Here is a 22,921-nt window from a genome sequence, read left to right on the forward strand (position 1 = left end):
TAATTGTAAGATTTTGAGAAAAGGAGCGAGGGAGGAGGCATAGTTGCCCTCCAATTTTTGGATTACTTAAAAAAGCAACTAGAACCTTTAATTTTTACAAACGTTTTCATTGGTAAAAAATATACGTAACTTACGAATTAACTTCTATATTCGTATGTTTTTATTGCGTTTTTGAGGGGGTTCAACCGTCTTCGATGCCTCACTCTTTACAGTAAAGCTGAAATCTTGTCACAATTCCTAAAGAATGGCCTCTGAATCACAAAGGCCGTAGAATAAATAGTTGAAATTATTAAAAATACTTAAGCGTAAAGAGTGAGGTATAACGAGGAGGTAAACCCCTCATATGCATAATAATTTTTGTTCGTTTTAAGTTTTAATGCTGCTCCTTACTTTCAGTAGAAAAAACTTTTCATATTGTTTTTCCCTTGTTTTTTCAAATAATGCTAGAAAATCCTTCGCCCCCTTCATTGAAATTCTCTATCCCCATGAGAAGTTTCTCCATGGAAATATCCTCCCAAGTAACCGCCTCCCCCCTAAACCAAAAACATCCCCCCGAAAACGTCAGTACACTTCCCAGTAATCATTACTATATGTAAACACAGGTCAAAGTTTGTAACTTGCAGCCCCAGCCCACGGGGACTGCAGGGGAGTAAGTCGTCCCTAAATACATAGTTATAAGGTTTTTCGACTATGGTGAATAAAATGGCTATATCAGAATTCTGATCTGGTGACTTTTTGGAAAAAATGAGCGTGGGAGGGGGCCTAGATGCCCTTCAATTTTTTCGGTCACTTAAAAAGGGCACTAGAACTTTTAATTTCCGATAGAATGAGCCCTTTCACGACATTCTAGGACCACTCAGTCGATACGATCACCCCTGGGGAAAAAAAAACAACAAAAAAACAAACAAACACGCATCTGTGATGTGTCTTCTGGCAAAAAAAAAGTGAAATTCCACATTTTAGTAGATAGGAGCTTGAAACTTCTACAGTAAGGTTCTCTGATACGCTGAATCTGATGGTGTGATTTTTGTTAAGAGTGCATGACTTTTAGGGGGTGTATTCCCCTATTTTCTAAAATCAGGCAAATTTTCTCAGGTTCGTAACTTTTGATACATATAACTGATCTTGATGAAACTTATATATTTAAAATCAGCATTAAAATTCGATTCTTATGATGCAATTATTGGTATCAAAATACCATTTTTAGAGTTTTGGTTACTATTGAGCCGGGTCACTCCTTACTACTACATTTAAAGCATTGACTATTTATTTATTTCATAATTATTTTTCTATTAATTTAGCAGTATAGATTAACGAGCACAAAGACACGTCACTTCTTTTTCTAAGATAAAAAACAATGACGAATTCATTAGGTTCTCTAATGAATTAGAGTCTCTCCATAAATCTATTAGGGTCTGTTCCATAAAACCTAACTCTAGGGACATGAAGCAGTAAGTATATGATAAGCTACAAGAAAACAAAATAATAAAGTTTTAGTTAAACAAGTTTTTCAATTTTTATTAAAATAAAGAGAAAATAAAATGCCCTGGATTCTATACTTTTCTTGTTTGTTGAATCTGAAAGCGGTTTCCTCGATGAGGAGCAGAGGCCATACAAGGAGCAGAAGAGCTTGGATGAGCAGTAAATTCGTTTAGTGAGGGGAGAGCAAAAAATATAATTTACTAAAAATGTTTAGGGTTCTGTTTCTTTCGAAATGTGAGAAGGGGAGAGAAAGGAGCAAAAACAAGAACTTTACGGAGAATTTTATGAATTCAAAGTTAAGAACCCTTGATTTTTATTTGAACTTTAAAATTACTAGAAGTCTGTTATGTTGCAACGCCTTTTTCTGTGAAAATGAATGCTATCACACAAAAAGACGGCAACAGAAAACAGTCTTCCACAGAGTTCGTTACGAATTACTGCTCAGCTCTAAAATTTAACCTAGAAAAGAAAAAAGATGTCAATCGATTGGAGATAAAAAACAAATAAAAAGTGATAAAAAAGAAAGAAGAACAGCTCTAAAACTTAAAACTGACCCTATATATAGAGGATAAAATTAAAATCTGCGTTCGTTTTAGCCATCCTTCGTTTTTAGTGCTACTAAGATGTCCTCACTAGAGGATTATTGGTGAATGCTGAACAAGAATGGAGGACAAAAAAAATGGTCAAAATGATCTTATCGTCTTTTGCTAAGCAAGAACAAATAATTGGGCAGCAAGCAGAACTCCACTGAGTTAAGCAACTCGTGTGTGAAACCGAGAAGCCCTAGAAAAGTACAGTATAATCTGTATTTAAGACAGGAAAAGGCTAAGGAATTCCGGTCAGGGTAAAAAGCTTAGAAAAGATACAAAATGTCAAAAGGGAGCTAGAGAACAAGGTAATAGCTAGAACAACTCATCATATAGGGAACGGAAATCCCATAGTTAAAAAGAGGGTAAGAAATTGGCTACGTCCAGACAAACTGCCAGAAACAAAACTTAAAATATGAGACCATAAATATTAATTAGCACACTTTCAAAATAAAGCAAAAAAGCATCATTAAGTAAAAAAAAGATTTATATGCATATTTTGTTTGAATAATATAGTCTATCTAGAAAAAACCCTCTTTTAATGGTCTATTTTTGGCAGCATTTAAGAGTACGTTACACGACACTCCTAGTTTTCCGTCAAGATTCTTTGGTTTTTGTATAGCATGAATTCAGTTGATCTGCAAAAAAAAAAAAAAAAAAGAAAAAAAAAGTTGTTAGTCATTCGCTTGGACGGTGAAAGACTACAACTGGCTTAGAAATGCTTCTGTAAAAGAGAATAATTAAATAAATCTATATCGATCGAACAGGTATCTAGCTAAAGTGGTTAACTCAATGATAATTTTTTTCCCTGAAAAAAAAAAAACATCATTGATATATTTTTTTTAAATAAATGAATAAATAAATAAATACATATATATATATATAGATATATATATATATATATATATATATATATATATATATATATATATATATATATATATATATATATATATATATATATATATATATATATATAGATATATATATATATAGATATATATATATATATAGATATATATATAGATATATATATATATATATATATATATATATATATATATATATATATATATATATATATTACACACAAAAGGAAGTAGATGAGACGAATGGAGTCTCACGCCAAATATCGGCCTGAAAGAAAACCTCTTTAAGGAATAATTTTTTAAACTGTGGCCTAAAAATTTTGGTCTCAATATCTTTTAATCCTGTCCCCAAAAAATCGTCCGATACCTCAGATAAAAGTTGAAGATGTATGCTTTCAATTCTTCTCGAAAGACTTAGTTTTAAGATTTTAATTTTCATTATTGTGTTGCGAGAGCAACACTTTGGTTTGGTCCCTTTCTTTTTTTTTGGTTTTGTTTCCTATGACGCCGATCTCAGCTTATTCATGGAAATTGGTAAGATTCTAACCTGTGCGGTTTTTACGGAAAGTGTGGACCTCAGATGACATTACATTTTGGAAAGTTTCGCAGAACTCTTGCCTGTGGCCAAAAAGGATGGTTTTTGCCGGTCCACGAGCCAGAGCCTATGGTGTGCGAAGTGAAGTGGAGTTATATAGCCTATGTCAGAGAGGAGTTGCTGAAGTTGTGCAGCCAAGCTTTCGTTTCATCAAACCATGTTTCTGCTTTCGAGTGGAAAGCTCCGTTCTAGCAGGCAAGCAGGCAGGCACTTCTTTCAAATTGAAGATGGACTAAAATCTATAAGTGTTAAATAGTGTTAAATGAGTGATTTGCTAGTTGGTGTACCCATTTATTTGTTTCCGGTGAACTTGATATCTATCACGGGAGAGGACCTTGTAAGTAAGAATCTGTTTACTTTGGGCTAGAAATTTGTGCAAATTGGAGAACATTGTATTTGATCTCTTTAAATCTGACAGAATTAAGTGTTTACACAACGGATACAAACGATAACGTAAAACAAGGAGGTAGTTTCGTAATAATTAGTGTCACCTATAGTATTTTAATCCTGAAAAGTTACAGATAGCTTTACAATACCAACTAGATTATATAAGGTATTCTTCCAAGTTTTCATCCGTCACGATGTCTACAATTGAAAAGGATAATGTTGAACTGGCTATTATTTTGTAGTTGTTGTTTTTTCAGCGCTGAGGAATAGCCTTTCGTCATGTGATAAATGATTGCGTTCTTGTTTGAACATACCGTTTTAAAAACTTCGATAGGCTGACAACTTCATCATTTAACGGATGGTGAAGAAACAAGCACAAACGAGAATGTAAAACAATGAGATAGTTTCGTAATAATTAATAGAATGTCATCTATGGTATTTTGATCCAGAAAAGTTAGGGATAACTTTATAAAACCAACTAGATTATATAAGATATTGTTTCGAGTTTTCATCCGTCACGAGGTCTACGATTGAAAAGGATAAAGTTCAACTGGCTGCAAAGTCAATTTAGTCCCTTCTTTCGAAACTATAATATTGTTTTTTTCAACACTGAGGAATAGCCTTTGATCATGTGATTACTGTTCGATAGCGCAGAAACAAAACCAAAGTGTTGCTCTCGAAACAATTTAGTCGGCGAAGCCGGACAAAGGTTGCCGCAACATATCACGTTGCCATGGCAACGTAGGTCTAGTTTCTGTTTGTAACTTATTTTGTTGCATTATAAACATAAATATGTCAACATTTTCATTTAGTAAATCAAGAAATGAGGCATAAAAAACTTTTATTTGAATAGAAATGACAAATTTTATCAAGCATAGTTCCAAATCTACTAAAATAGGTTATGACAGAATCAAAGCACACAAGTATTATTTGTAAACAAACTTATTTTTTGGAGAAGCTAGACGATTAACCCTAAGTACTATCTTACCCCACTAGAGGGATAGCAAGCATTGCAAGATTCATTTTATGCATGGCGTCAATATAATAAAAAGGCCACTAAAATCTTTGTCGACCATGACGGAGTAGTAGGCAGTGACGTTTGCAAGTCTTAAGAGTCCCACATAACAACATAATGAAGTTGCGCGACCGTCTCCAATCAAAATATGTTAACTGCAAAACACAGTTTATTTTTCTAAACTTATATAATTATTTCCGCGAATTATGGCCAGCGGATGGCCAGCAAGCAGTGTGGGGTTCGTTTCTTTTCATACGCGGCGTCACTATTTTAAAGGAAAGCAAGTAAAAAGTTTATAGACTATGAAGGAGGAATGAGTAGTAACTGGATGTAAAATAAACAGCTAGACATATCAACATTATGCAAACAAAGACGCTCACAAATTATATAAACAAGAATTAACTAGAGAGACTATTTTTAAGAGATAATTAGCTTAGATATGAGAGTTAGATAGATATGATATGATAAGAGTTAGATATGATAATGAACTTACTTTCACTTATATCAATGCCATCCTTAAACCAATGAACAGTAAGTACATCATAGGCTTTCGCTTTCACAACGCACTTTACTTTAAATTCTTTTCCAATGACTGCCTGCTGTTCTGTAGGAAAGTTAATCCCATTTGATTGACACCTCAACTGATAAGTTGATAGATCTATGTAGATGTTTTGAGCCATAAGTCAAACGGCACGTATTATTACCCGCGTCCGTTTCTTGGACCTTGGATATGATATTTCCGTAAAAATCCTGTAAGAAAAAATCGTAGTTCAGCTTTACTTTTAAATACACATATATAGTACTAAGAGTGAGAGAAAATGTTGGGTCCAGACTTACAACGAATGCCTTACGAGTTAAGTACTGAGGCATATGAATCATCATTTATACTAAAAATAACACACACAAAAACGAGCAGAAAAGGAAAACAAAGGTCCCCATGGGCAAACTTGAGGAGGGATCAAAGAGAAAGGCTTGGAATTTTTTTTCCTTCTTCTAACAGCAGGATTAAAAGGATATTTAGAGCTTGTCAATTTCAGTCACCTTCCATCAAACAATCATAAAAAAAATCTCTTTCTTGAATAAGCCTTTGAAATGCATAATAATAAATTACTTGCTGTTGACTTTCGACATTTAAAAACAATATTCACGTAACTTAGCGCAAGTTATTATTTTATCTGCACAAGGATTCATCGGAGTTCCACCCTCGACCAACTTTCATTTAGATTATTTTTTGTACCTAGGTTAATTGGAGATTGCTATACTTCCATTAGCCCTTCTACACTTTCTTAATAGTTCTTCATTACTTTCTTACCCCTTCTATACTTTTTTAGCCCTTCAAGGAGTTTATATTCTCGTTACACCATATTCTCTTTGTATCGAGGGACAGTCAAAGACCGCTACCCGTTTAAAATGTTTTGTCTACAGGGGTTTACAAAAAACCCTTATAAACCCTGGTATGTAGGCCAACAGGTTTTTATAGATTTGTCGCGAAAGGGCTCATTCTTACGGAAATTAAAAGTTCTAGTGCCCTTTTTAAGTTACAAAAAAAATTTGAGGGCACCTAGGCCCCCTCCCACGCTCATTTTCCCCCAAAGTCACCGGATCAATATTCTGAGATAGTCGAAAAACCTAATAACTATGTCTTTGGGGATGACTTACTCCCCACAGTTCCTGGGGGAAGGGCTGCAAGCTACAAACTTTGACCTGTGTTTACATATAGTAATGGTTACTGGGAAGTGTACAGCCGTTTTCAAGGGGATTTTTTTTTGGTTTGGGTTGGAGAGTTGAGGGGACGGTTACGTGGGAGGATCTTTCCATGGAGAAACTTCTCATTGGGGAAGAGACTTTCAATGCAGGGGGTGCAGGATTTTCTAGCATTATTTAAAAAAAAAAATGAGAAAATAAATATGAAGTTTTTTTTCTACTGAAAGTGAGAAGCAGCATTAAAACTTGAAACGAACAGAAATTATTACGCATATGAGGGGTTTACCTCCTCGTAATACCTCGCTCTTTACGCTAAAGTATTTTTAGTAATTTCAATTATTTATTCTACGGCCTTTGTGATTCAGAGGTCATTCTTAAGGAATTGGGACAAACCTTGAGCTTTAATGTAAAGAGCAAGGTATCGACGAGGGGTGATCCCCCCCCTCATATACGCAATAAAATCATACGAATATAGAAGGTCGCAACGTAATTTAATTCGTAAGTTACATATATTTTTTACTTATGAAAACGTTTGTAAAAAGTTATAAATTATATTTGCCTTTTTAAGTAATCAAAAAATTGGAGGGCAACTAGGCCTCCTCCCTCGCTCTTTTTTCTCAAAATCTTCCGATTAAAACTATGAAAAAGCCATTTAGCCCAAAAAATTTAATATGCAAATTTCATTTTAATTATTTATGTGCGGAGAGCCAAGATAAAAAAAATGCATTAATTGAAAAACGTCCAGAAATTACTCCGTATATGAAAGGGAGTTTTCCCCCTCAACGCCCCGCTCTTTAAGCTAAACTTTGACTCTTTCTCTTAACTCTACATTTTAAAACAGTAAGAAACCCCTTTACTACTACTACAACTACTGCTAATAACTCACTGCAGCACCAAGCCACCTGAGGCCAACACAGCCACGCACGCTCCTCCTCCAACCTAATCTATTTAAAGCCTCCCTCTTTACACCCTCCCAGGAAGTTCCCATTTCCTTTAAATCTTTATTTATGACATCCTCCCAAACCCAGACAAGGACGACCTGCTTTCCGTGTAGCCCTGGACGGTTGGTCAAAAAGGACAATCTTCGGTAATCTGTCATCCTTCATCCGTAGAACGTGGCCTAGCCATCTCAACCTTTCTTTCATTATAGCCCCAGAAAGCGGGATTGAACCACACTTTTCGTACAACCTACTGTTTGAAATACGGTCAGTCAGCTGGGTACCCAGAACAATCCGTAGGCAATTTCTCTGGAAAACATCTAGTAAATTTTCATCTGCTTTTCGGAGTGCCCATGCTTCAGAGCCATATTTGACCACTGTCATCACTGTAGCTTCCAATATTCTAATCTTGGTATGTAGACTTATCTTTCTATTCTTCCAAACTTTTTTTAACTGTGAAAAAACACCCTGAGCTTTAGCTATTCTACTTTTAACATCTCCACTGCTCCCACCATCTTTACTAATAATACTACCTAGGTAACTGAAGCTCCCAACCTGATCAATCTTTTCGTTGCCTTATGTCACCTGTTCATCTTCACTTATTCCTAGCCTTAGTGACTTAGTCTTCTTAACATTAATTTTCAAGCCTATTTTAGCACCCTGAACTCGTAAAACCTCTAAAAATTCATTCATTTTGCTCACACTTTCATCTAATATGCTTAAATCATCAGCATAATCTAAGTTCAGGAGCGTTCTTCCTCCCCATTTGATTCGATGGTCTCCAATTGCCTTTCCTGTGCTCCTTAAGACGAAGTCCATCAAAATGATCCATATAAAGGGGGACAGAACACAACCCTGCTTAACTCCTGATTTAATACAAAACCAGTTGCTAACCTCATTTCCTACCTTAACCGCAGCAGTATTATTCTCGTACATAGCGCAAATCACTTTAATGTATTTTTCTGGTATACCATATAACGATAAGAACTTTGTTAACGCTGTTCTATCAACAGAATCGAAAGGTTGCTCATAATCGATAAAACTAAGGACCAAAGGTGTTTGACAACGAAGGGACTTCTCAATTATTAACCTAAGAGTGAAAACATGGTCGACACATCCTCTACCTTTTCTAAAATCGCATTGTTCTTCCCTTAAAACTTTGTCTACAGCATGTCTCAGTCTAAAAAGTATCATATTACTCAGTAATTTGCTACCTACAGAGACCGGACTAATACTTCGATAATTACGACACTCACTCTTGTCACCTTTCTTATACAGTGGTTTAATTAAGGTTTTCCTAAAATCATTGGGTACTTCCCCTTTTTCAAAAATCAGGTTCATAATCTCCAGTAGCTTATTCCTAACCTCAGAGCCACCATATTTAAGAAACTCATTAATCATACTATCAACACCTGGGGCCTTATTATTTTTTAATCCTTTTAGTACTGTCGCTAATTCTTCCTCACTAGACAAATCTTCCTTCACATCCAAGGTATCACAAACTTTTTCATTTTCATCTATATCTTTTCCTGCAACTGTATCTCGGTTTAGCACATTCTCAAAATGTTCCACCCATCTCTCTTTAACTTTTTCCTTATCACTAATTGTGGCCCCATTTCTATCTTTAACTGGGACTAGTCCAGATTGGCTACTCCCTTTCAATTTATTAACATGCCAGTATAATATTTTACTATTATGCCGTCTAGCCGCATCTTCCAGATCCTCAGCAATTTTATTCATCGCCTCCACTTCACATCTCCTTAGTTCATATTTTAATGCTTTCTCCACTTTCTTTACATTCCTTTTGTTTTCATACGACCTATCACTCAGATAATTCTTATAGAAACCCCTTCTACTCTCTATTAAACCTAAAGCTTTTTCACTAATATTCCTAGTTGCAGTCTTAGCACTCTTCCCTAGGACACCATTAGCAACTTCACAAATTGTTTTTCTGAAATTATTCCATCCATCTTCCACGTTGTCGAATTTTAAACCATCAAGTTTAGTACTCAACTGTTCCTGGATTTTTTTTTCTCAAATTTTCATCTTGAAGTCTACCAACATCATAACTTTCCGGGAGGGAGTTACCCTTCCGAAATTTCAGCTTTAAATTAACCTTAGACACTATTAGATGGTGAAATTTACTTTTAACATCAATGACGGCACTCCTATACACCCTAGTATCTTGTATTGATCCTGCTAGTCTTCTGTTTACAATAACATAATCAATAAGGTTTGCTGTCTTACCATCACGTGAATACCATGTCAACTTATGGGCCATTTTGTGACCAAACACCGTATTGGTTATAACTAGGTTGTTTTACCTACAAAATTGCAAAAGCCTATAGCCATTACTGTTTTCTTTTCCTACACCAAATTTACCTAGGCTAGGATAACATCTATCCCTATTTCTACCAACCTGGGCATTAAAATCTCCTAGCAAAAACACAATATTTCTACCTGGAACCCTGTCTATTTGCTCCTGTAACTGTAAGTAAAATTCATCTGAGTCACTAGTATCTCCATCAGTTAGTTCAATGGGGGCATATACTACTATAACTGATACCCTAAACTTTTTAGTCATAAAATGAGCAATTAGTATTCTATTATTAATACCTTCCCAGCCTAAACAAAACTTGGCAGCTTCCTTATTCATCATGAGCCCTACTCCCTGTCTATGTACCCCATCCTACCTGCCTGAGTAAACAAATTCTATGTCACCTAATTTCATGCTTCCTACCCCTGGGATATGAGTTTCTGAAACTCCTAATAATCCAGTTTTGGATGAAAATCAAACCCCTTTGAGGAGGAAAAACCCCTTTCATATAAGGAGTAATTTCTGTTCGTTTTAAGTTTTAATGTCGCTCCTTACTTTCATTTAAAAAAAACTTGTTTTTTTGTTTAATAATATCCTAAGGATGATGGTTTCAAATTGAATTCATATAAGATTTTTAAGTACAATTTCACTACTGATTCAACTTAGTAGAGCAATGTGAAATGAGTGTCGACTAAAAACTCTTTTTAATTATTTATTTGAAACAATACAAGATTCAAACTGTTGCTCCGTGTTTTTTGGTACAACTATGGATAAAATGGACCAGTTGGAGGTCAATTTGACCAACTCCCTACAACCAACAATAAAAAAAGGTAAACACACAATAACAAAACCATAAAAACAAATCGCAAGAAAGAAATTGCAAACGAGGATTCATTACTGGTTTGACTTAGTGTACCAATTATCTGAAGAAGATAAGTATGGCATTGTTTGGTCCTTGCTGGTACATATGGCGAATGTCCTTAAACATCTTTATAAAAGACTTATTAAAATTGGCCGTAGTGTATGTAGTATGTATGAAAACATTTTTGTGTGTATGTATTTTTTTTTCTTTTAACCGTTAGACTTAGAGAATATCCCAGTGAATCTACATAGTTAGGAGTCTATCAGATGCTTCAGTGCTAACAACTCCAAGGAAAATAGATTTGATCAGATTTACTTCTGAAATAATCAAATTTCTAAATACAAAGGGAAATAATGGGTAAAAATTGAAAAAAAAAAAAAACAACATCAAAACAAAAATGGGCAACAATCACAGCATTTCGTGCTACATTTCAACATGGCTCATGCAACGTTGACAGGGCCTACCTTTCGTAAATTAAACCTCAGTCACTGTGGAAAAAAATAAATTATTCATGAATTGAAAAAAAAAATCAATTCTATAGGTACAAAACTTGTACAACAGATAAAAATCAAAAACTCCACAAAATAAATTAATGGATGACTCATTAGTATTTTCTATACAGCTATTTAAGCAATAAGTTAATCGAGACTGAATGGGTATTTTCAGAAAAGTTTCTAACAAAACACGCGAGGATTGATTTCAAAGACCATTTACCCCCAGAAATGGACTGTTATAAATAGCCAATATACGTCAGATTCTCAAAAAATGAAAATCTGAAACCGTAAAACAATTGGCACTTGCGTATTATAGCGACCACATTCAAGTTCTCGATCTGATTAAAACTGGTTTTGCTGTATGCATTTGGAGATAATTAGCTTAGTCTTAGTGAGATAAACTGATATGCAGGTAAAAATTTATTTAAATACATAATGTATAGAGCTTTTTAGGTTATGTATTTAATACAATGCGTTCTGGGAGGCCTGCGTTCCATAATTCTCAGTCGTAGCATCCATAGCCATATTTTGGTGCATTTTTTTTTTGGATTAACCTTTCTTTACTTTTTTGGTGTGGTCGCTATAACACACAATCACTATACTTACCATCTCCGTGGGGCTCCTTCGGAGTGCTAAATTATTTTGCTTAGGAGGAAAAATACCATAAGACTATTTTCTTAACATCACTGTGGGCTCTTTAGTAAAATATGAAAAAGTCAACAACTTATAAAAGAGACTGAGGATATAAGTAACAAAATTGAATTTTGTTACCCAAGTAGTCTTGCTACAAGTCTCATAATCAAAGGCACTTCAATAAAACCATTGACTTGTGATGACAAAGACATCGAAAAGATTATATGCTTGTAGAGAAGGTTATGAAACTCAGTCTTACAAAATCATGAAAAATAAAATCTGAGTTATGAAACAAAATCACAAAATCTGAGTTATGAAACTCAGTCAGACAATGCCAGAACAGAGACCAAGCAAAAAAGTAAAGTCCTCCACGCCCAACCCAACCTCAACTACATAATATGTGCCTGTTTCGTCCCTTTTGGCTCGTAATTATACAAGGGTCAATTAGAGGGGGGGGGCACTTCAATAAATTTGCCGCACACTTGCTTGCAGCATCCTTGGAATGGCTCCAAATAATCCAAAGAGCCAGTGACGTCAATTTTAGGACACAGAAGGGTATGTGTTCCTATGATTTTTTTACCCCTCTCTCCCCACATATCTTGTAAAAATAGCCTACTTTTTAGGGGGATGGACATATTCATGGAAGAATGTCTTTTTTTTGGTATTCTAATTTGGAAAAATTGTAAAAAAAAACGACAAATTTTCCTACCCTATATCTTGGAAAGGTACTTGTGTATTATCCAGAACATACTCGAGGAGTTTGCATTGTTTGGTCTAAGAAAAACTTTTTTTTCACGAATTTGGTTTATAATTAATTAGCTTATTCTTTCGTGAAATAAACTACGATGCACACATTTTTTCATTAAATATTTAGATGTGGTTAGGTTAAGTACTCAATATAATATAAGATATGTTAAATAAGAGGCCTGCTTTCCATAATTCTTTGTTGTAGTTTCCACAATTTTGTTACTAAAGTATTATATTTTCATCCTATTTTGATAGATTTTAATGTAATTAACCTAAATTCACTTCTTGAGTGTGTTCTGGATAATACACAAGTACCTCTGGAAAATATATCCCCTCCTACAAGTTTTTGTCAATTAATGCAACTTCATAGAGCCCATTTTAAAAACAAAGTTTCATAGTTAAAATTTTGAATAAATTGCAGGAATTTAATGTCTGGATGCAAACTGCCAATCATCTACAGATTTTTGTCTACACAGACATATGGCCTGGGGGACCAAATTCCTTCTACCTCCTCCCAACTTCCTTATAATAGAAAATTGCCACCTATTTCGATTTAAAATCAAGCATATCTAAAAAAAATCTTTCATTTATTTTAGTTATAGTATAAATTCACAAGAAAGTTCAGGTATTGCTTAATTTTCTAGGGAAATTTTTCCTTTCTAAGGCCGTAGAAATGACCTATGACCTGTAACAACCAATTTAATTTTACTAATCTTCTAAAACAAAGTTATTTTTATTGATATTTTTCAACTTTTTAATAAATCTTCCCGATCCCTTGAACCCCACCAAAGGCTAGAGTAGAATTTGTGCTTTAATGGTAGTTTATACTTTCGGTATTAGTTTTACTTGTATCAAACAGTTCGTGGTAACGAACTGTAGTAAGGAACGACCCGGCTCAATAGTAAACGAAACTCTAAAAAATGGAATTTTGATGCTAAAAGATACATCAAAAGAATCGGATTTTCATGCTGATTTAAATATATAAGTTTCATAAAATTTAGTTTTTGTCATCAAAAGTTACGAGCCTGAAAAAAATTGCCATATTTTGGAAAATAGAGGGAAACACCCCCTAAAATTTATAGAATTTCAACGGAAATTACACCATCGCATTCGGTGTATCAGAGAACTCTATAGCAAAAATTGCAAGCTCCTATCTACAAAAATGTGCAATTTCGTATTTTTTTGCCAGAAGACAAATCAGGGATGCGTATTTTTTTTCAGGGGTAATCGTATCGACCAAGTGGTCCTAGAATATCACAAGAGGGCTCATTCTAACGGAAATGAAAAATTATAGTGCCCTTTTTAAGTGACCAAAAAAATTGGAGGGCACCTAGGCCCCCTCCTGCGCTCATTTTTTCCCCGAAGTCAACGGATCAAAATTTTGAGACAGCTATTTTGTCCCGCATAGTCGAAAACCGTAATTACTATATCTTTGGAAATGACTTACTCCCCCACAATACCTGGGGGAGGGTCTGCAAGTTACAAACTTTGACCAGTGTTTACATACAGTAATGGTTATTGGGAAGTGTACAGACGTTTTCAGGAGGATTTTTTTTGGTTTGGGGGTGGGGCTGAAGGGGGGGGGGGCCTATGGGGTAGGATATTCCCTTGGAGGAATATGTCATGGGGGAAGAAAATTTCAATGAAAAGGGAGCAGGATTTTCTAGCATTACTATAAAAAACAATGGAAAAATAAATATGAAAACATTTTTTCAATTGAAAGTAAGGAGTAGCATTGAAACTTAAAACGAACAGATTATTACGCATGTGAGGGGTTCTAAAAATACTTTAGCATAAAGAGCGAGGTATTTAGGAGGAGATAAATACCTCGCTCTTTAGGCTAAAGTATGTTTAGTAATTTCAACTATTTATTCTGATTCAGGGGTCATTATTAAAGAATTGGGACAAGACTTACGACTTAGTGTAAAGAGCGAGGTATTAACGAAGGCACAAACCCCCTCATATACATATTAAAAATCCATATTGATTTCAATATGGAAAGCCATATTGTTCAAAATATTCCACAGGACACATACAATACCTCCAGGCTTGACAGCCCCCCCCCTATTCAGTCCCCAGTGAAGGGGCTTTAGAATATGCAAGTTGTTCATTGCTAAGATATGAGGTCTTTATGGGAAGGGTGGTCGAATAAACTTTGGAAGGGGCTCATTCAGTTAGAAATCAAGATTCCACTGCCCTTATAAAGATATAGCCTGGTTTTCAACTTGTTGCTACTAAAAGAGTTGTTACCAACTACGGGGTTTTAAAAAAGTTTGTTATTCCAAATCAATGACCCCTGATGCTTCACCAGTCAATTTTTAAGAAGTGTGACCAAACGTCCAATTTTAACAAAAAGGGTGAGGTTTTGAGGAGAGGTTTACATAACCCCCTCCTCCTATAATATAATGAACTTACACAATGATCTATTATTATATGGACAAAAATTAGCACGATCAGGTCAAGGGCCACTGTAACACAGTTGTATCCTATTCAAACCTAGCTTAGATTGTGGCATTAATTTTCATTTGTTTTCCCCCCTTTGCTTGATAGGTCACTGCCATCACTAAAACTAGTGGATACAATATACATCTTAATGGAAGCAAGGGCAATTTCAAATAATACTACATGGGAAGCAGACTGTTTCACAAATGGGAATGCCTAATTTTTTTCAATAAGTATACAATTGGCTAAAATATTTTATCCATACACAATACTGTAGTTTTAAATTTACTCATAGTAGCAAGAGTCAAGCCTAATCTTGGACAGACCTTTAAAGCTTGAGACTAAACTTGGAAAGTACTGCCTAGCTTTAGACAGGATCATAACAGGAATCTTAATGTGACATGGCATTTTGGACACAGAATCTTACAGTTAGAACAAAGCATCTAAATCATATACCAGCTGTGCATGGATGTAATCAACCTAAGGCAAGTGTTATATAACAAAAATATTCACAGGTAAGGGTTGCTCCTGTTTAAATGTCAAAATTAAAAAAGAAAACTTTCCTGTATTGTTGTCAGTCCATCCCAACTATTTAAAATCATCTAAATAATACTCAAGAGTAGGAACCTCGCCGTTGCTGTTGCTGCATTGGCATAAACTGGGGTTGACTGTTTCATTGGTGGTGTTTGCTTGAATAACCTGAGTTATGCTGATGACCTGGTTATTTTAGCTCCTATGTTAAGGTTATGTTTATGTTATATTAAGGTAGGTTATGTTAAGGCACTTTCATGTTTGCTGTGCTGCAGGGCTAACTTACTCATTTGTAAGTTTGGGAGTTGTGACCCTTCTGTAAGATACTTTTTTTTCAGAGCTTACTACATTCTGTTGTACAGTCTAGCTTTTGTACAATCTGTCTGTTAGGTGTGAGAATTCTCTTTAGGTTCTTTATAACAATTCTTTATGGTGGCTTCTTAATCTTCCTTTGAATTGTAGTTAGTGCATCTGGAATGTTTGTTGGTGGTGGCCTCCCATCTTTTCCTGAGCTGTTTAGAAAATCTTCTCTTTCTATCCAGACAAGGATACTTGCTTTGGATAATCCCCTCATTTTGGTACTGTCTGTGCCACTTTTTCGCCTCTCTGCCACTTTGACTGACTTGGTCAAACACGCAACAATTCTGACATGTTTAAATGTACCATTGTTATTTGAATGAATTGTTGTTTTTTTTTGTGTTGATTTGTTTTTGTTATTGATTGATCTGTTTTGTTTTATGTAACTGACCCTAGTTGGTCTTAATTTTAATAAATAAATAAAATGTAACTGTCAACTTAAAATAGTAGAAGTTTAAGTAATTCTCAAACTTCAAAAACTCATGATTAATCTGCTTTTTTTAACAGCATCAAAATTATTAAAAAAAAGACAGTTTGATTGGAATATGGGAAGTGCAAGCACCCAAGCTGCCTGTATCAAGCAAATTAGGTCATACCTTTAAGCAATACCTTCAAGCAATTTAAGCTTCAGAAAGTGCCAATGAAGAGCCTCAGCCACTCTCCATCAATTTCTCGATGAAAGGTAGATACAACAGGCAAGTTTTTGACATGGAACAGAAAAAGAAGCCTGCAGACTATTTCCGAACCTGTTCTATGGAAGATTTGGAGTCAAACTGACACCCAATAGCATCTGGAATTTTGATGAGACTGGCATACCCGCGGTAGTTACCAATTCAGCTCTTCTTGATTGCTCTAGCTCTCTTCTGCACAAGATTAATACAAATAGACTACATAGTTTTTTCCATGAAAAAAAAAAGTATCTAAGTTTTTTATTTGAAATGTTAACTGCTTACTAAATGAAAGTTGGTCAAAATGCATCCACAATCTGGTAATATCTAGTGTTGATGCTGTGTTCTTTGTGGGTTGATTGATGATTTACAAAAACATTGTTTGATGTGATTCTAAAAAAAGGACAAAAATGGAAAGAAAAATTATACTCTGATAAGCAATCAATATATTTTGAATGAACACGAAATAAGAAAGATGTGAAATAAGATGTACTGTGAATCATTCATAAAGAAGATTGTGCTAGCTTAACCAGTTCCTGTGAAGACCCTATGAACATATCATGAAGGAAGTGTTTCTACCTGTCCTTCAACCATGATGCAGACATCCTTACAGTCAATTTGAGAATTAGTTGGCAACTGTCAAAAACAAATTTGTAACCATTGGTGGACTTCAAGAGTTTGCAGAAAGTGGGTGGGTTGCTGGCTCCAGTTTTCAGAAGAGCTGGGACAAGATTGGAACTAATTGGAGTCAAACTTGTGCCCTAATAATCAGCCCTGCTTTGAGGTCATACCTTCAAAGTGCCTGATCTATATAAAGATGCAGTGGATAGAGGTTATTTTTTATGAATCCATTATGTAAATTGACAAAAGACTAAAAAAAATATAAAGGAAAACCTTCTACTTGCTAAATTTACCTGTTTATGTTAGCCTACAATCACAAATGTTAAGAATTATTTGTAAGTAAACAGAATTTTACATAGAATTAGGGCTACTAATTGATGATTGTAATACCTGATGATCAGATATAAACTTGGCATAACAAACATTTGCTATTGTTGCCCAGTAACACAAAAGCTAGTTAAAGTCTAGAAGTACTACTCTACTAAGGGATCCTCCAGTTAGCACACAATGAGCGCACACTATTATATACATTATTATTGATTGTGGGAAGTGCAGGTACCTGAGCTGCCTGTTCCCAGCAGTTTAAGGTCACAAGGCCGGCTGGTACCAATACACCTTTTCCTATTCACTACAGCTCACTTCTGCACAATCAAATCCTATAAGTAAACCATCTCCCTTTCAATTGACTTCTTCATGCTTTAATAATCACTAAACAATTTGTCTCTTCTGTAAGATATCAATAGAAGCCTTAAAAATCTTACAATACATGTGCCAAAGCAGGTTAGGATTCAGGGTAGTTGTTTAATTATTTGGAATCTTAACCAAAAACAGAAATGCTTTAGGGAAATAGACTCCTCATTCATAGCCTGGAAATCAAATAAAACATGCTGAATTGTTTCATCTGTTGAGAAGAGGAAACAACATAAAGGAGAATGATGTAGCTTCCAATTAAATAACAGGTATTTAGTCTATGAAACAGGGACAAAAACAATTTAATGTGATTAACATTAGATCTTTGCCTGATAATATCATGTGAATTGAGGTCAGAGAAAGGATTAGGGATTAACATGGAAGCCATTACTGCAAGAGAATCAGCCTTATCATTATGGCTGATGCCTTTATGACTTTGAATATGTTGGAAATAAATATGACTGGCCTTAGTTTTAAGATTAAGAAGCTTTCTTCTAATATTACACAAATCCTTGTCATTGGCCATTCTACTATTATTTTGGAGCAATAGTAATGCTGATTTGGAGTCAGTGACACAGAGTATATATTCAGATTCTATTTTGTAATTGATAGGTGCATAAAGGGCCAGGCAAATGGCATGTAATTCAGCAGACAAAATAGAAAGATCTCAATGGGAGAGGAGAATAGAGCTTCAAATTCAGGGATGGGATACATGCTTCTGTTCTCTCATTTTGGAAAGATCCATCTGTATATATTTTTCTATGATTAGGGTATGCCTTTGAGATCTGTTCAGTCATAAGAGTCAAGATGTCATAATTAGGAATCAGGTTTTTTATTTTAGATAAGTTCCACTTGACAACCTAGTGGTATCATTTCCTATGCAATGGACTCAGTAAAGGGGAAATGCATAAGGAGAGTACTGATTTCAATTTGGAACCTCCACTTGAAATTGATTCCATGATGAATGGGCATTGGGACAGGCTGACTTCTGGGCAAAGGTATGTGCATATAAAGAATGCTTGGTTCTATAAGCCTGGATTTGCAAAAAAAAAAAAATATTTAATCTGTAGATCAGATGCTGTTTCTCTTAGGGACACCAATCTAGACAATATTTTGAACTTGGACAGAGGAGTATGCTTATGCACATCCAAACCTGTTTGAATAACAGAATTTCATAAAGATTCAAGGATTTTAATTGAGGATAGAGGACAAGCCAAGAAAAATTGGATTCCATATTTTAGATTTGAATGAATGTATAATTTGTAGAAACCCAATATAAGTTTAGGATGACATCCCCACTTACTTCCAGCAAGTCTCTTTAGAATACAAAGGCTCCGAATAATCAAAGAATTAATAAATCCATACCACTGCATTTTAGAATCTGGCCATAAACCAAGTAACTTCACTAAATTGCAGTATGGCATCTCCCTCAAGAAAATTGTGAGTGGATTAGAAGGATCTGTAGTACCATCAGCAAATATAATGGCTTTAGTTTTACAGATTGAGATTGGGAAGCCAAAAGCTAAAGAAAATTTCTGGGCCAATTTTATATTTGGTTGTACAAGACTGAAGAAGGCCAATATTCCTTCCAGACTTCCAAATCATCAGCATAAAAGTAAAATGATGCATAAATACTTGAAATTCAGAGACATACAAGTTGAATAACTCTATTAATTTTCTTTTCTTTTTTTTCTCCATTAATTGTGATCTTCATAGCCACAATACACAAGGGGCATCAAATCTGGTACACCCATTTAGAAATACGGCTAGAGCTTCTTTCATGATTAGAAATTTTGCCCCCTCTGTATGGGATATTATTCCAATTGAAATAAGAAATTTGAGTCATTTGGCTTCCTTCAAAGCTGTTGTTAAGAGATTCTTACTTGCAAAAGAATAGTATGGTAATGATGCAAAAGTATAGTAATAATGCATGAGTGTCATAAGTAGAATCTTTGTATGTAGTAATATGTAGAGTAGAGATGACTGCCACCTGCTGCCAACAAGCCCAAAGGGGCTTTCTTAGCAGGTGCAGCAAAATGTTTTGTATACATGTTTTTGAAATAAATTAAATTAATCTAATCTAATAGAAGAGGACTCAATATTACACCTTGAGGAAGACCTCTTGTTAAGGGACTTAACTCACCTCTAGACTGATTTACTTTAAAATAAAAACATCTAGGCTATCAGTTCAAAAGGACTTAATAAAAATTATGAGAGTAAAGGAAGTCCAGATTTATTAAAAGTTCCAGTAATTTATTGTGGGCTATATTACCATCGGCATCTGACCAGTATTTAAGGAAACTAATAGTTTCAAAACTTCAATGTCTCTCAAGTAGGCGAATTTCTAACACTTAGAAATTAAAAGAGGTTTAACATAAAAGCTTGGCAATAACTTCAGTTTTACTGTAAAATTGAATTGTTCCTCCAAATTTTATGGCCAATACATTTCTTTTTAAGGTAAAATTCTGGTTAATTAACTTCTTGCTATCTCAGAAAGGGTTTTGGTTAGGAAAATGAAACTTTCAGGGGTGAATCTACACACTAAAGTATATCCCAGCAAGGTATTTGGAAGCAACTACCCCTACTCCTTCTTCCTCTAAAGGGCTCTAAACCCTGGATATATATGTATTAAACTGTGAGATAAAACTGTTTTTCTTTGTTTTTTGCATTTTCCTTGGTCTTGTGTTACCCTAGGTGTTGATTTAAGGAACTTACCTCAGTGCTGTGACTGATATATTTAGACTTTTGGGCAATTCATTTTGTTTTCAATTCTCCAGGGAATTGCGCATCTTCCCGTTCTTCCTTATCTACCTATACAGTGTTGCCACAATAAATTTGCGAAGTATTTATTTTTCTGATAAAGCCACAGATTACGTAAGTTGAATCGTTTATTTTCTGCATTTGGGGAAACCTGTGCAGAAGAGAGCGATAACAAACACGAAGAGCCGTATTGGTACCGGCGGGATATCCATTCTTAAACTGCTGGGGATAGGTGATTTGAGTATCCGCGCTTCCCACAGGTCCCCCAAGTTCTGAATCCGTGCCCACAAACTTGACATTCTCATCTGCGCATGCGCACTGGATCTTGCGCACCCACGTTTGCTTTTGATTTTTGAATTAGGCGCGAGCCGCGATTTTGGACTTGAGAAAATCCCTATTGTTCACCGAACTCGAAAATCCTCCGGAAGATGGCAGAACAGTACCGTGTAGCGAAACGTAAAATGATCTCGCCACGGAAAAGCGGAGAGGACATTTGTGCCTCCTGTAAGGTAGCACTTACGCCGGAATCCACCGCCTTGAACTGTGACAATTGTTCGAAGTGGTTGTGTACTCAGTGTATCGAGATGCCAATGACTAAATACAAGCTTATCAATAACCTTAGCAAGGGAAACGAGTTCCACTGGCTCTGTCCTCTATGTGAACTTGACCCACGCCAAAAGCGAGGCATAAGCAAGGAGGACGTTGCCAGCATTGTCAGTACCATAGTTGCAAACTCAACCAAGCAACTCAAGGAGGATATCAAAAGCGACATGGAAGACATGCTGTCTGGTCTTACAAAACGAGTTGGGGACATTGAAAGAGAAATGGATAAACTCTGCACAACGGATGACATGCGGACTGAAGTAAAAAAGCAGTTAGACGACGGCCTGCAAGCTATCTCAAAGACACTAGCCAGTGAAATAGATAAGAAGGTAGCCGAAGCGCTACAAACTGACAGAGAAAGACAAAGGCGCAAAAACAATCTTATCGCATTCGGGGTCCCAATCAACCCTTCTCTGTCAGTTGAAGCGCAAAACACAGCCGACAAAGCCTTCATCGAGGAATTCCTACAGAAAGAATACGGCATGCTTGTTACTGTCACAAATGTAAGGAGGCTGAATAAGCGACCTTCTTCAGCGTCTGCTCAAGATCCGCCCAAAACCACGGTACCAACTGTCTTCACGGTTAACAACCCTTCGTTGCCCAGGAAAATCGTGAACACGTCTTACGAAAGAAGAAATAACAAAGACGCTGTACAGTTCCGCCACGACAAAGTTAAAGCTGACAGGGACAGTAGAAAATTACTATTGGCAGAACTGCGTGATCGTGTCTCCAACGGTGAACTCGATCTGGTTATCAGGGGCAACAAAATCGTCCAAAAAAACCCGGAAGCAATGGTGGTGTGATTCCAATTTTCACCCCACCATTAGTGTATAGTGTAATTAGTTCTGCTTTTCCTGGTAAAAATAAAAATGTTGATGTAACCCTTAGTGACACTATTAGTGACAATTCGTCAGACTCGTTTGTAACTGCGGAGGCTTCCCAGGAAGAAGAAGAAGACTTGAGCTTTGTTTCTGTTGAGGAAGAAAGTGACTCTGGTGAAAATAACAACAGACAAACCATACTGGACAGAAGCCAACCAGAACCAGCAACCGTAAGTTCTGACTTTAGTGTATGTGTTACTAATGTTGACCAGTTGCCCAACAAAATTGATGAACTAAAAACCCTAATTGACTCAAAAAAGTTCGATGTGATCTTACTGACTGAAGTCTGCCCTAAAAACAGTAGTAACAAACTTCACGATTCCCATGTGAAAATCCCGGGTTACCAAGTTCTCTCAAATCTGTCGTCCCAGGGTTGCAAAAGAGGAACACTAGCCCTCGCTAAAGCAGGATACAATACAAAGATAATTGATGTTCCTCTCCTTTGCCCCTTTGTTGAGGCAGTTTGCTTTGATCTATGTGTGCCAGGGAGCCATGTGTCAGAGACAGTCAGAATCGGATGCATCTACAGAAGTCCCTCAGCCCCATCCCAAGTTGTAACCGAACAAGCAATAGCAGAAATAATATGCACACTAAATTCGAACCTCAAAGGACATCTGCTTATTACCGGCGATTTCAACCTTCCATCTATAAACTGGATAAACGGTTTTGGATATGGTGCCACTCCAACCGAACAAGACAAGCAACAGCCTTTCCTAAATTGCCTCAGTGAATTGTCCC

General features: G+C 35.7%; 1 long non-coding RNA gene across 1 annotated transcript; it reads right to left on the reverse strand.

Moving 5' to 3' along the window:
- Positions 1–1,491: 1,491 nt before the first annotated feature.
- Positions 1,492–20,768, reverse strand: LOC136028956 (uncharacterized). Its single transcript, XR_010617923.1, has 3 exons — positions 20,655–20,768; positions 5,429–5,685; positions 1,492–1,941 (listed from the first exon to the last, which is right to left on the reverse strand). It is a non-coding gene; the product is annotated as an uncharacterized LOC136028956 (long non-coding RNA).
- Positions 20,769–22,921: the final 2,153 nt, after the last annotated feature.

This window comes from Artemia franciscana, chromosome 7, assembly GCF_032884065.1.
Source record: "Artemia franciscana chromosome 7, ASM3288406v1, whole genome shotgun sequence".
Lineage (NCBI taxonomy): Eukaryota > Metazoa > Arthropoda > Branchiopoda > Anostraca > Artemiidae > Artemia > Artemia franciscana.